This window comes from Ascaphus truei, chromosome 15, assembly GCF_040206685.1.
Source record: "Ascaphus truei isolate aAscTru1 chromosome 15, aAscTru1.hap1, whole genome shotgun sequence".
Classification (NCBI taxonomy): Eukaryota; Metazoa; Chordata; class Amphibia; order Anura; family Ascaphidae; genus Ascaphus; species Ascaphus truei.
Window position 1 is genome coordinate 32,339,773 of NC_134497.1, and position 13,629 is coordinate 32,353,401.

Here is a 13,629-nt window from a genome sequence, read left to right on the forward strand (position 1 = left end):
CGAACAACTATTATAATAAATATATAAGAACGCTTTCAATGATTGATGCGCAGATTAACAATCACTACATAATGTTATCCTATTGTGAAAATATTTACTATGCACTTAATTATCATAATCATGTTGCAAAGCACTTAAGTTAGATTTTATATTCATTAATTTAATATTTTTACTAACATTATAAGTATTGTCATGTGATATATGCTAACCACATTATCACTCATCAAACACATTAATCTACTATATATTATATTCTCACGTGTGACTTGTCAAAGAATGTAAATGCTACATAACAACTCGTAGACATATTATCTGAACGTACAAAATACAGAAATAAAATCAAACAAATCAGACATATTTTTCATGCCGTCCTCTTTATACATCCTGTCACTATACCTGTATCGAGGTTTGCACTTCTTTTTAAAGATGTAAATTGAAATACATAACATGAACAGTCCTTGGAGTGATATACCTTGCAAAATAAAACATGAATGAATATAAATCATTTTCATGACATGTTCATTAAGGTAAGCAACACACCGAAGTAACACTTTTGAATGTGATATGTAATCAATTATATAATACGTCTAATATGAAGTTCAATACACAATAGTGTACACATCATTGTGACACACGTCACACTGCCAAATATAAAATGTACTGCACCGACACACTTTATTCGAGCAAATACCCAGTATGTACCTGGCAGATACCTGGAATGCGCCGCTCCTCACCTCTGACAAGCCCCGTTGTGTTTGCCTTCCCAGCCTGGGTTCATGCCTGGCTGACGGGCGGCTGATCTGTTAAATGTTAATGATTAGGATTTAATAGGCTGCAATGCTTCGCGTGTCTACCAGATGGCATAAATTCATGAATTGTAATGCAGTATATATATATATACTGTGCAGTATTGCAGCCAGCGGGAATAAAATGCTTCAATCCCTGCCTGGAAAATACCTCAATGCACTCGGGCAGAAAACAGTCACAACCCTCAATACACCCGGATATACCCGAATTCGTGGGACTAGCCGAGCTCGAATAAAGTGTGTCGCCAGTGTATGTAACCATATTGCAGTAGCTATTGGCTATCGACATACTATAATTATTGTGTATGCATAACCAAACAAAACATGTAAATAAAAATTATATTTAGTACACATTATTTCCTCACGTACACACAACACCTTTTAGGGTTAATAAGTATAATACAACCTGTTGATGAATGACATACCGGTGCCACATTCAATTGTCCACACAGCAGAGAACATAAAGGTGGAGGAGCCATATTCATCTGTTTTCCTAAGTGAAGGTTATTTGGACACATGTATTTTTCATTACCATGAATGAATACATCTATGTAGTACTATGAACATATATGTATTTGCTTACATAAAAAATATGTGTTGATGACATTCCGACGTGTCTCCACACCACTGTCTGTTTGGTCAGTGTCAGCTGGTAAATTTACGGGATGCTCCTCCGCCAAGGCCTGACGTATGTCGGTTTTTAAATTATTGCGGAGTGCCAGATTGTGCAAAATGCAACATGCAATTATAATATCAGACACTTTAGCAGTCTTATATTGAAGTGCCCCACCAGTTCTATCTAAACACCTAAATCGTGTTTTAAGAAGGCCAAATGTCCTCTCTATGACGGATCGTGTAGATATATGTGCCACATTATGCTTCTCCTCTGTTTCACATTGAGGGTTTGCCACCGGGGTCATTCCGTATCCTGAGTCACCTATAATCCATCGTGCAAAAATATGAAAGAATTTGAGTTATCATTCTTACATTATATATTACTTAGAACAATAAAAATTGTTGGTTAACACATCATAATATGTACTCACCCACCAGCCAACCAGGTCCAAAATAGCCTTCTTCGAAAGCATGGAAGACTGACGAGTTTCTCAGGATAGAGGAATCGTGACTGGAAACCAGGGAATTTGGCTACCACATGCATAATCTTCATTGTGGCATCACATACCACCTATACATTCAGGGAATGGTAGTGCTTACGGTTGCGGTAAGCATGCTCACTCTGACTAGGCGGGATCAAGGCAACATGGGTGCAATCGATTGCACCCATCACACATGGTATCCCGGCTATGTTATAAAAGCCAGTCCTCATTTCCAGCCACTCTGTGTGCTCTGTAGGAAAATGAATATAATTCCTAGCGCGTCTATTGAGTGCACATAGAAACTGGGTAAAGGCCCGCGAGAATGTAGATTGCGAGACCCTGCCCACTATGCCCACAGTTGTCTGGAATGACGCGGAAGCAAGATAATGTAATGAGCACAGCATTTTAACAAGCCCAGGGACTGCACGACCTCTGGCTTTCACACAATCTAAATCTCCCCGTATCTCTTCATAAAGAGCTAAGATTGCTGCTGAACTCAAACGATAGCGATTTGCTATCTCCTCCTCACTCATCCCATCTAACATGGTTCTCTCCCTGTACAAACGAGGATGAGGCACTACTTGTCTCCTCTCTCTTCTCCTCTCATCTCGTTGCCCTTGCCCTCTCCTCTCTGCGTCCCTGTCTGTGTCCCTGTCCCTTCCTTGGCCTGTGACATCCTGACCCTCAGCTAGCCTCTCGTCCAATAGAATCTTCCTCCGTCTCATAAACATTCGCATCATTTTGAGGTCTGTAGCTGTCAATGCGCAGGTAATTTCCCTCCTTTAAATACCAATGTGATGATGTCAGGTGACTTGATGAAGTGCAAGGTGTTACATTAACATATCCAAGTAGTTGAATGCAAATGGTTATCCAGTACAAATGAAAAGGATTATTTGTGTGTGTTCAGCAGGCAATCATGATATTTGAGAATGATGTAACGTTAAGCTTTGTCAACCATTTATTTCTCAAGAATTTGTGGAATGTGTAATGCATGTTCCACTTCTGAACGCAACACACAGTCATCTCATTAGGATACAACCATGACATTGACGTATACAAACTAGGTTGCAACATGTCTAATTTGGCATGTTCTTGTCACATGTTCACATGAACTAACTAACTAATACTAATAGTAAGGTGCATATGCATAATATAATGCCATCAGGATACTTGCTATTGATTATGTTTCAATCGTGTTAAAAATGAGTAACTATTGTAGATGTGTGTATAACTTATCAAGAAGTGATTGTAATGCATCGTGTACAATGTAAACATTTAATGTTATTGAGTGTCCAATTGCGGACGTCATAAAAAGAGGGAGGTCACAAAGTACATGTAAACATGAAAACCAACAGCTATATGTACAATTGATCATGCGTTACACATTAAAAGCATTGTGTAATGTATAGCAACATGACTGTACGCTGGATATGTTAGATGTGTGAAATCTCTAACACCTTTAAGAGTTAACTCTAGGATTTTCCCTTGACACATCATAACATGAAGAATAATGTGACACGCAAAACATGATCACATACACAAGTAAAATGTTGTGCCAATAATAAACGTAAGCGATGACACGATGAAGTGAATGACATCGACACTGTAATGCCAAGCACATTTTAATTCGGACCAATATAACGTAAACATTCCTATAAAGTTATAAATCTCCACTCCATTGACTCCATTGATGTAGAGATGATTTTTTTTTCTAAGTGCTGTCCCGGCAACCTTGCCGATCTTTCTCCCCTTCCAACTTGCCAACTTTAGTTGGCGGGACAAATTCCCGATGAAATCTCCATTTTTGAGTGCCGATGAGCACCGATAAGCTGATCGGGGCTACTAGAATACAGCCGATTTCTAAAAGCGGCAAAAAGTGCCGATAAGTGGATTATCGGCAGCCGCATGCCGATAAATTTGTATCGGGAAGAAAAAATGCCGATTTTGAGCACTTATCGGCGCTTGCTGAATCTCAAATGCAAATTTGGCACGAAAATGCCGAAAAAAGCCTTATTGGCGCTTACTGCATAGAGCCCTTAGAGGTGTGTTATAAGTTATTATCACTCTGCCTTATGCAGTCCTTATTTGGGTTGCAGTGTATTAATTCAAGTATCTGCACACGTGTTTAATAAAGATTTTATTTCTATTCTTAAATATTTACTTTTTATAGTAGGTTAATGTTGTTTCTCTTCTCTTCCTCTAGTCACTTCATCAACATTTTTTATATATTTGTTTTAGGGTTAATAAAGATTAAGTATTGTAATGTATGAGAAATGTATCAGAGGATTAACACTGGGTTTTTGATCTCGCGCTATGTTTGAGCGACGAGGGGGTTAAAATTTCCATTTTACTTTTTGATTGGTGGGTCTATATAAAGTAATTAGACAGACCCATACAACAGAACTCTTGAAGAAGCAATTAGCGAAACGCGTAGAATTGGTTGGGAGTCGGAGAGTTGAAGGACTGGCAAAATTGGGACTGACTCCAGAGGCAGACAGCGCTTCCGCCCTCGCCTTTGATGCGACCACGGAAGTGACGTAACGGAAGTGACGTACGCGGAAGTCAACTGTGAGGTGCGAGTGAGACGCTGTGAAGCTGTGCACAGACGGGGTCCTTCTACATCTCGGCGGTTCTCTCCCATGCCCGTTTTTTATTGGGAACATGTGAGTTTAACTTACTCCTGATACTTATATTCAATATATTGGTCGAACAGTATGCACTATTGTGGCTCTTTCTTCTTTGCATATACCTTACCTGTCCATTGAGGGATATCCTGACATTTGTGGATTACAAGGGCTCCAGTCAGAGAGAGATGGATCACTGACATGCTTGATATTACGATAAGTTTTGTGAGTGCTATTTCTTACAGACAATAGGGTGATATATATTAATATCTACAGTCTGCACTATATTTGCTTTATTTTTCTTTCATATGTATTATTGAACTCTCCTGCGCTCCTCCTCTCCCCCAAGCAAAGAAAATTCCATATCCTGGGACCTGGAACAGTCCCACTTGAGGAAGTTGAGCAGCATTTGACACATTTTATCACTATTTTCACTGGTTGGTGAAAGGTTTTACAAGTGTTTTTTCACATTATGTGGTTTACTTAAATATTTTTGACACTGTCTTATATAATCACTTTTTGAAGCGTCCAGTCCATCCACCACTCCCCCTTTCCCTTTTCTTGTCATACTTAAATTAAGTGCCGGGGGAGCTGCAGGGCCTCTGTAAACCTTACTTACCTTGGCTCCGGCGGCTTCCTTCCTGCGTCGCCATGGCAACGTGGCGTCAAAATGATGCCGCAAGGTCATGTGACGTCACGTTGCTATGGCAACGTGACGTCATGACGCCGGAGCGCAGGTAAGTGGGGGCTAGGTGGGGGCGCGGGAGTGAGGTGACTGCCGGCAGGGGGCGCAGGGAAAAACTTTGCGCCCCGCTAGTATACACGAAACGCGTAGGAGGGTGTTTACCTCCTTTTTATGATGAATTAATAAAGAAATATTTGTATACATCATTTTGGGACCCACTCTACTGGCTGTGCGCCAGTTTTTCTCTCTCCAAGATAAGCATCACTTCACTTGGCTGCACGCCCATCAGGATATACAGGACGGGGGCATCTGTGAGTATTACTCTTCATTTTCTACGAATGTTTATGGTGAGTCCAGGAACCATCCCAATGAGGGTTTGATTGTGGTTTTTGACCATTTATCTTACCCTTCAGGGATCATTGGTCTGTCTGGGGACTTTACTACACCATTGATTCTATCAACCCCTTTGACTATCCTGCTTATCTGAATATCATATATCTTATACAACTGAAAGGATTCGGCATTTCAGCGCACTTGTCACTAGTTGTTGGATTCATCTCACTGGAGACCGAGGTTCTTCACCTTAAGACGGGAAATGATCACCTGGAGAAGATCCAATTCAATGTGATACACACACCTTCCGTAGGAGTAATTCACGGTCTTGCCTGGTTACAGATTCATAATCCCCGGGTGTATTGGCTGAACAAGGTTCCCATCCTATGGAGTCCCTTCTGTACCAAGAACTGCATCATAGAATCCTGTAGCATCTGTGGAACTACCACGTCCGAGGAGAAGGGTACTACTGCCTGAGGAGTATGCCGAGTTCAGCGACGTCTTTGATAAGGTCAAGTCTGAAATATTACCTCCAGATTGTCTTTTTGACTGTCCCATTGAATTACTCGCAGGTAAGTCTCCGCCCAGAGGGGCCTCTTACCCATTGTCCATGCCTGAGACCAAAGCCATGAGGGAATACATTGTCGAGAATCAACAGAGAGGATGCATTCGTAACTCCACTTCCCCTGCATCAGGATTAGTCAAGGCGACGAATGGAAAACTGCATTCAATACCAGAGATGGACATTATGAGTACTTGATCATGCCGTTTGGTCTGTGTAATGCCCCAGCTGTGTTTCAAGATTTTGTCAACGAAATCTTTAGGGATCTTTACAATTCTTTTGTGATTATCTATTTGGATGACATTCTGATTTTTTCTAAATCCAAACAGGAACATGTTCCACGTTAAACAAGTACTCCTTCGCCTCCAGGAAAATAGACTCTTTGCCAAACTCGAAAAGTGCCAATTGCATCAAGCATCTACCAGTTTTCTATGATATGTCATCTCCAATACCGGTCTTACCATGGACCCTGCTAAAGTCAAAGTGATACTGGATTGGCCTCAACTCACCACTCTCAAAGTCATTCAACGGTTTCTAGGATTTTCCAACTATTATCGCAGATTTATTCAGAAATGTTCTTCCTTGGTAGCCCCTCTAACAGCGTTAACAAAGAATGGAGCAGATCCCACATCTTGGTCTCCCATGGCCATTTAGTCTTTTTCTCGCCTTAAAAAGGCTTTCGTGTCCGAACCTATTCTTATCCATCCCGATCCCAAACTTCCATTCATCCTCGAAGTCGACGCATCTGATGTCGGTATTGGCGCTGTTCTTTCCCAGAGGAAACCTCAGTTCAGGTTGCACCCATGTGCTTTTTTTTCCCCAAAAAAATTCTTCCACTGAATGCAATTATGATATCGGGAATTGTGAACTCTTGGCCATGAAACTAGCACTTGAAGAATGGAGACACCTTCTGGAAGGTACTGAGGACCCCATAACGATCTTGACAGATCACAAAAATCTGTTATAAATCGAAGAAGCCCGTCGCCTAGGAGCCCGCCAAGCCAGATGGTCACTTTTCTTCTCAAGATTCAACTTTATAATCTCCTACTTCCGGGAACCAAGAATGTCAAAGCTGATGCCCTTTCTTGTCAATTTTCTTTGGACGACAAATTTGAGAACCAACAAAAACCCATTCTTCCTTCCAAATGTATCCTTTCTGCAACTACCTTCAACGTCCTTAAAATATTGTGCGGCAACAGAAACACATCCCTGCCAATCTTACAGTTCCTGAGGGTCGTCTGTACACTTCTCCCCTGCACCGCAAAAAAGTTCTCCAATGGAGTCACTCCTCCCAGATCTGCAGGTCATCCGGGAACCAGGAGAACTTTAGATCTCATCTCCAGAACATTCTGGTGGCCCGAGATACAGAAAGATGTCAATAACTTCATTGCCACGTGCCCAACTTGTGCCAGGACTAAAACTCCTAGGAATCTCCATTTGGGACTTCTTCAGCCCTTACCTGTTCCCGATCAGCCATGGACACACTTGTCCATGGATTTCATTGTTGATTTACCCGTATCCTCGTGGTGGTGGATCGATTCTCAAAGCAATCCCACTTTATACCCATCGAGGGTCTTCCCAACTCTTCCAAATTGGCTGATATATTCATCAGAGAACTCTTCCGTCTTCACGGAGTCCCACTGGTCATTGTATCGGATAGAGGTTCTCAGTTTGTGTCTCGCTTCTGGCGCTCTTTTTGCCTGCAACTGGGAATTGCTCTTCATTTTTCCTCTCGATAACACCCACAAACAAAGTCAGACTGAGAGGACCAACCAGTCCCTAGAACAATACATACAATGTTTTGTGTCAGATTCCCATGACGACTGGTCCGAGCTCTTGCCCTGGACAGAGTTTGCTCATAACAACACACGAAGCGGATCAACCCAGGAGTCCCCGTTTTTCGTGAATTACGGGTTACACCTGTCTACTCTTCCTCTCTCTTCGTCCTCATCGGGGGTCTCAGTGGTGCATGACAGGATTAAAGAACTGCAAAATCTCTGGAAAAAGGTCCAGGGAAACATCAGGACAGCCACCAGTAGGCAGAAGACCCAGGCAGATCGCCACCGCAGAGAAGCTCAGGATTTCAAAATCAGCGACAAGGTCTGGCTGTCATCCAGAAACATCAGGCTGAAGGTTCCTTCCATGAAATTAGCACCCAGATTTCTCGTCCGTTTTCTATCACAGAAAGGATCAATCCGGTCGCATACCAACTCTCGCTGCCTTCTTCAATGAGGATTCCGTCCATCTTTCATGTTTCCTTACTCAAGCCAGTTGTCCAGAATGTACGTTCGATTCCTATTTCTCCTACGCCTTCTCATATGGTGCAAGGTTAACCTGAGTACGAGATTGTGATGGGGAGGAAGGGGTTAATACCTGATTTGCTATGCATTACTGTGGTTGCACTGTCCCAGACGTTTGTGTTACCCATTTACAAGCCATTCCCTGGCTGCCATGTGAAAAGACAAAATGCATTGCTCGCCATACCCTCTAACCGACACATGATGGCAGTATAGAAACCGGCATTTCAATGAGCTGTAGGTATTTTTATGACGAAGCTTCAAAAGGGGCTCTCAATGGGCTATAGGTATTTTTATGACCAAGCCTCAAAAGGGGTCTCACAGATTTAGAGTCTCCCTGTCTAAAAGGGTGTCAGTTATGGAAAGACCCAGATAACCATAAGTTATACACTGCCGGCATTCTGAGGTATCACAGATGCCAGTCTATTAACATTTACTGGTCAAAAATCAGACGGAGCGGCACCAAGATATGGGTGTAGCCCAGGTATGCTAAGTGGCATGGGCATCAACCTGACACATGCGCCATGCCCACCGGACAGCCCTTTTGACCGGTCTTATGAACTGTGGGTAACTTGGCTATTCGTGGATTTTTTTTGTTCCCACGAGGGGATTGGATCCACATGTTAAAGATAACTTTGGGCAGTCTATAACTGTGGCTCCCCAGGTATCCCCAGTGTGATTCCTGAATTTTAATCCATGATATAAAGATGCAAGACTTTGTTCCAGCACAGCAGCAACCAGTCCAGGAGTGAAGGGGTTAACAACAACATAACCACAGGACTTTTAAAACCAAGGCTGCATTTCTTGCACTGGCAAGCAAAGGACAATTTCTTTCGTTCCCTTATCCCAGTGAGTGTTGTTTTAAGTGTATTCTGCAGATGTCGTGTGTTTTTCTATTAAGGAAATAAATCACAATTTATTTTGCAACTTGTTCTTTTCAATCAAGTACCCAGAAATATAAATGTATTGATAAAAGTTGGTGTCCTCATAACAGAGATACAATCCATTCTGGACTCCAAGTTTTCAAGAGGCTCGTTACACTATCTTGTACACTGGAAGGGTTTCGGCCCGGAGGAAAGATCCTGGATTCCGAGCCACCATGTTCACGCAGCCAGGTTGGTCCGTATCTTCCATTAGAAATTTCCGAACAAGCCCTTATGGAGTCGCCCGGAGGTCACTCCAAGAGGGATGGGGGGTACTGTGAGTATTCACCATTCTGGCGGCTGGAGACCATCTCCTCACCGAGAACCCCTGCCACAACAGACGTCCAGGATGCGCGATCTCATGGTCCTGTGCGGACTACGAGCGGTCAGTCTGTTCTCCCGCGGGCTCCATCTCCAGGTCCCGTGTGGCACGCTCGTTCACCCAGCCTTACCTCTAGCCTCCTTCCCAGTCTCCGCCCCCACTCCTGTGACAGGCAGGTCCAGCACGGTAGTGACGCCCGCACCGGACTCCGCCCCCTGACCCGTGACGCGCACGGATCATCGCGTGCTCGGTACCGCCTCAAGAGTCGGGCACGCTCTACAGAGGGACATGTGTGGTGCGCAAGTGACGCGCGATTAGGTCACCAGTCTACCGCGTCAGCGACACGTAGCTCCGCCTCCGTTCTAATTTGGCTATGTCATAGGGCACACCTGTGTGACCCAGCAGCCTGTAGGATTCCCCTCTTCTGCTCCACCCTAGCTTTTCATTGGTTGATGGCTCCTTAAATACCTGCCTTGTTCATTCATTCCTTGCTGAGCATAACCTTGTGTGACGCTGTGCCTTGCTGCATCCTGCCTTATTCCTGCTGCTACCTGACCCCTGCTACGTATTGGACTCCGCATCACTCCTCTCCTGACCCGGCTTATGTACGACCATTCTGAACTCTCTACTCCTGATCTCGGCTATCCTCGCAACGATTACTCTCCAATCCTGACCTTGGCAAAATAACGATCCGCTATTCTCCAATCCAGACCCGGTAAGTATAAACGACAACCTTCTTTACTCCTGACCCAGCTTGCAAGACCAATCTACACTTTAGGCGCAACCCCTCTGTTGTGGGTTGGCGTTTATAAAATTCCCTATCCCAGCCTCGCGGTCGCGCCTGGTTTGTGGTGAGCTACGCGTTACACCAGCGAGTACACAAGTCCAATAAGGGCTGAGCTAGGACCCGGGGTCTCATCTTAGAGGTGTACTTCAGATGCCAGAAATTCTGTCAGTAGGTCTCTTGGGTCAGACCTATGCGATCCAGTATAGCAGATTTTACTTGTTTATACTCCATAGGCTGATCCGCTGGTGGGCCCTGATATGAGGCCTGAGCTTTTCCTATGAGTGTGGCCAAAGCAGTTGCCCAGCAATCAACAGACCAGCCCAGAGCATCGGCAACCCTTCCAAACGTCAATAGAAAAGCCTCTGGGTCCTCGGCCGAACTCATTTTCCACTGGAGAACTGGGGGGTTATTTGGAAGGTCATGTCCAGCAGCAAAAGGGGACCGAACCAGAAGTTTGGTCATTTCCCGGTTTTGCCTGGCCTGGTTTTCCTCCAGTGCTTCCTGCTGCTGGCATAGGGGGTGTGTTTGCTTCTGCAGTAATCATTGTTTTTGCTTGGTCTGCTCCTGCATGAATAGTTGCTGTTTGGCCTGTTCCTGCATTAACAGTCTCTGCTGTTTGGTCTGTTCGCACAGAATCTCTTTTAAAAAATGTTCCATTTTTTTTATGTGCCCTTCAAATGCATGGGCCTCAGCATCCCACTTCTAACACCATATGTTGCAGGGTTATGCAACCACACAAGGGTTTCTGAATTGGCTTACTTACTTAGCCTAAAAAATATGGCATACAAAAATACAGTTTTTTTTCAGCAAACAAACAAAATAGCAAGATCAGTCCTGAGCAGGTCTTTTCCCTTTTCCCTACAAGGGCTGTTTAAAGTCCAGAGTATCCATATAGCAAACAGGTATTACAGGAAAGACAGACCTTATAGTAGTTTTTTCTCCAGTGTTTCAGTGTGTCTCACTGGGTCAGGCAGCCCCCCATGTGTGAGCAGCCTGGTTTTTTAAAGCCCCTTAACAAGGCAGCTGGGATCTGACAATTAACAAGACCTTCCCAGCTGAATTTTAACCTGGTTACTGCTGTACTGCAGACCTAAACATAGGTCTGCAGGTATCGGGATGTTGTCTTTTATTCACCCTGTTACAAGGGGGCATTAACCTTTTTAAAGTAGAAGGTTTTTTCATGTTTCTGTGTTGGAAAGACCCACTGCCCAACTCTACCCTGACCCCAGTCAGTATAAAATGATCAAGAACCACAGAATGATGCTAAACAGCATTAGCACCTTTAACCCAGTCGCCATGCTGCGACAGCATAAAACACTCTATACAGTATATATAGCTGTTATAACTGCAGTCATGTGAAAAAGAAAGCACACCCTTTTTGAATTCTATGGTTTTACATATCAGGACATAATAACAATCATCTGTTCCTTAGCAGGTCTAAAAATTAGTAAATACAACCTCAGATGAACAACAAGACATGACATATTACACCGTGTCATGATTTATTTAACAAAAATAAAGCCAAAATGGAGAAGCTATGCGTGAAAAACTAAGTACACCCTTACTGCTTCCATATGAATTAAGATGATAAGCAGCAGACAAGTGCTGCTAATCAAATGCCCTTGATTAATTGATCATCAGCAAGTGTGACCACCTCTATAAAAGCCGAAGTTTTAGCAGTTTGCTGGTCTGGAGCATTCAGGTGTGTTAACACAATGCCAAGGAGGAAAGACATCAGCAATGATCTTAGAGAAACAATTGTTGCTGCCCAACAATCTGGGAAGGGTTATACGGCCATTTCCAAACAATTTAAAGTCCATCATTCTACAGTGAGAAAGATTATTCAAAAGTCGAAAACATTCAAGACAGTTGACAATCTACCCAGGAGTGGACGTCCTAGCAAATTCACCCCAAGGTCAGACCATGCAATGCTCAAGAGAAATTGCAAAATACCCAAGAGTTACATCTCAGACTCTATAGGCCTCAGTTAGCATGTTAAAGTTCATGACAGTACAATTAGAAAAAGACTGAACAAGTATGATTTGTTTGGAAGGGTTGCCAGGAAAAAGCCTCTTCGCTCTAAAAAGAACATGTCAGCACAGCTTAGGTCTGCAAAGTTGCATCTGAACAACCCCACAAGACTTCTGGAACAATGTCCTTTGCCCAGACGAGACCAAAGTGGAGATGTTTGGCCATAATGCAGAGCGCCACGTTTGGCGAAAACCAAACACAGCATTTCATCACAAACACCTCATACCAACTATCAAGCACGATGATTTGGGCTTGTTTTTGCAGCCACAGGAACTGGGAACCTTGCAGTCATTGAGTCGACCATGAACTCCTCTGTATACCAAAGTATTCTAGAGTCAAATGTGTAGCCATCTGTCCGACAGCTAAAGCTTGGTCCAAATTGGGTTATGCAACAGGACAATGATCCCAAGCACACCAGCAAATCTACAACAGAATGACTCAAAAAGAAAAGAATCAAGGGGTTGCAATGGCCCAGTCAAAGTCCAGACCCCATCCCGATTAAAATGCTGTGGCTGGACATTAAGAGAGCTGTGCATAAACAAATGCCTACAAAACTCAATGAACTGAAGCAATGGTGTAAAAAAGAGTGAGAGACTGATAGTCATACAGAAAACGATTACTTCAAGTTATTGCTGCTAAAGGTGGTTCTACAAGCTATTGAATCATAAGGTGAACTTAGTTTTTCACAAATGGATTCTCCATTTTTGCTTTATTTTTGTTAAATAAATCATGACACAGTGTAATATGTCATGTGTTGTTGATCATCTGAGGTTGTATTTACCTAATTTTAAGACCTGCTAAGGAACAGATGATTGTTATTATGTCCTGATATGTAAAACCATGGACTTCAAAAAGGGCGTACTTTCTATTTCACATGACTGTATAACACATAGGGAGGGGAATGGGGCAGCCAATGTCCCCTAGCCTCAGGTAATTTCTCTATCTGCTTCTGCTCCTTCTCTATACACCGTACCGTTCTTTTTCCCATCCAAACTCCCTAGCCACGCCCTCCTTTTGGCCTGCCTAATCACAGCACTCTGCCCACCTGCCCGCACCTACTCCTCAGCCAATCACCTGACACCTGTCCCACATCTGCCTGGTAACACAAAGCTCACTTTCCCGTACAATGGAACAAGCCCCAAACAAAACCCAGAGGTGAGTG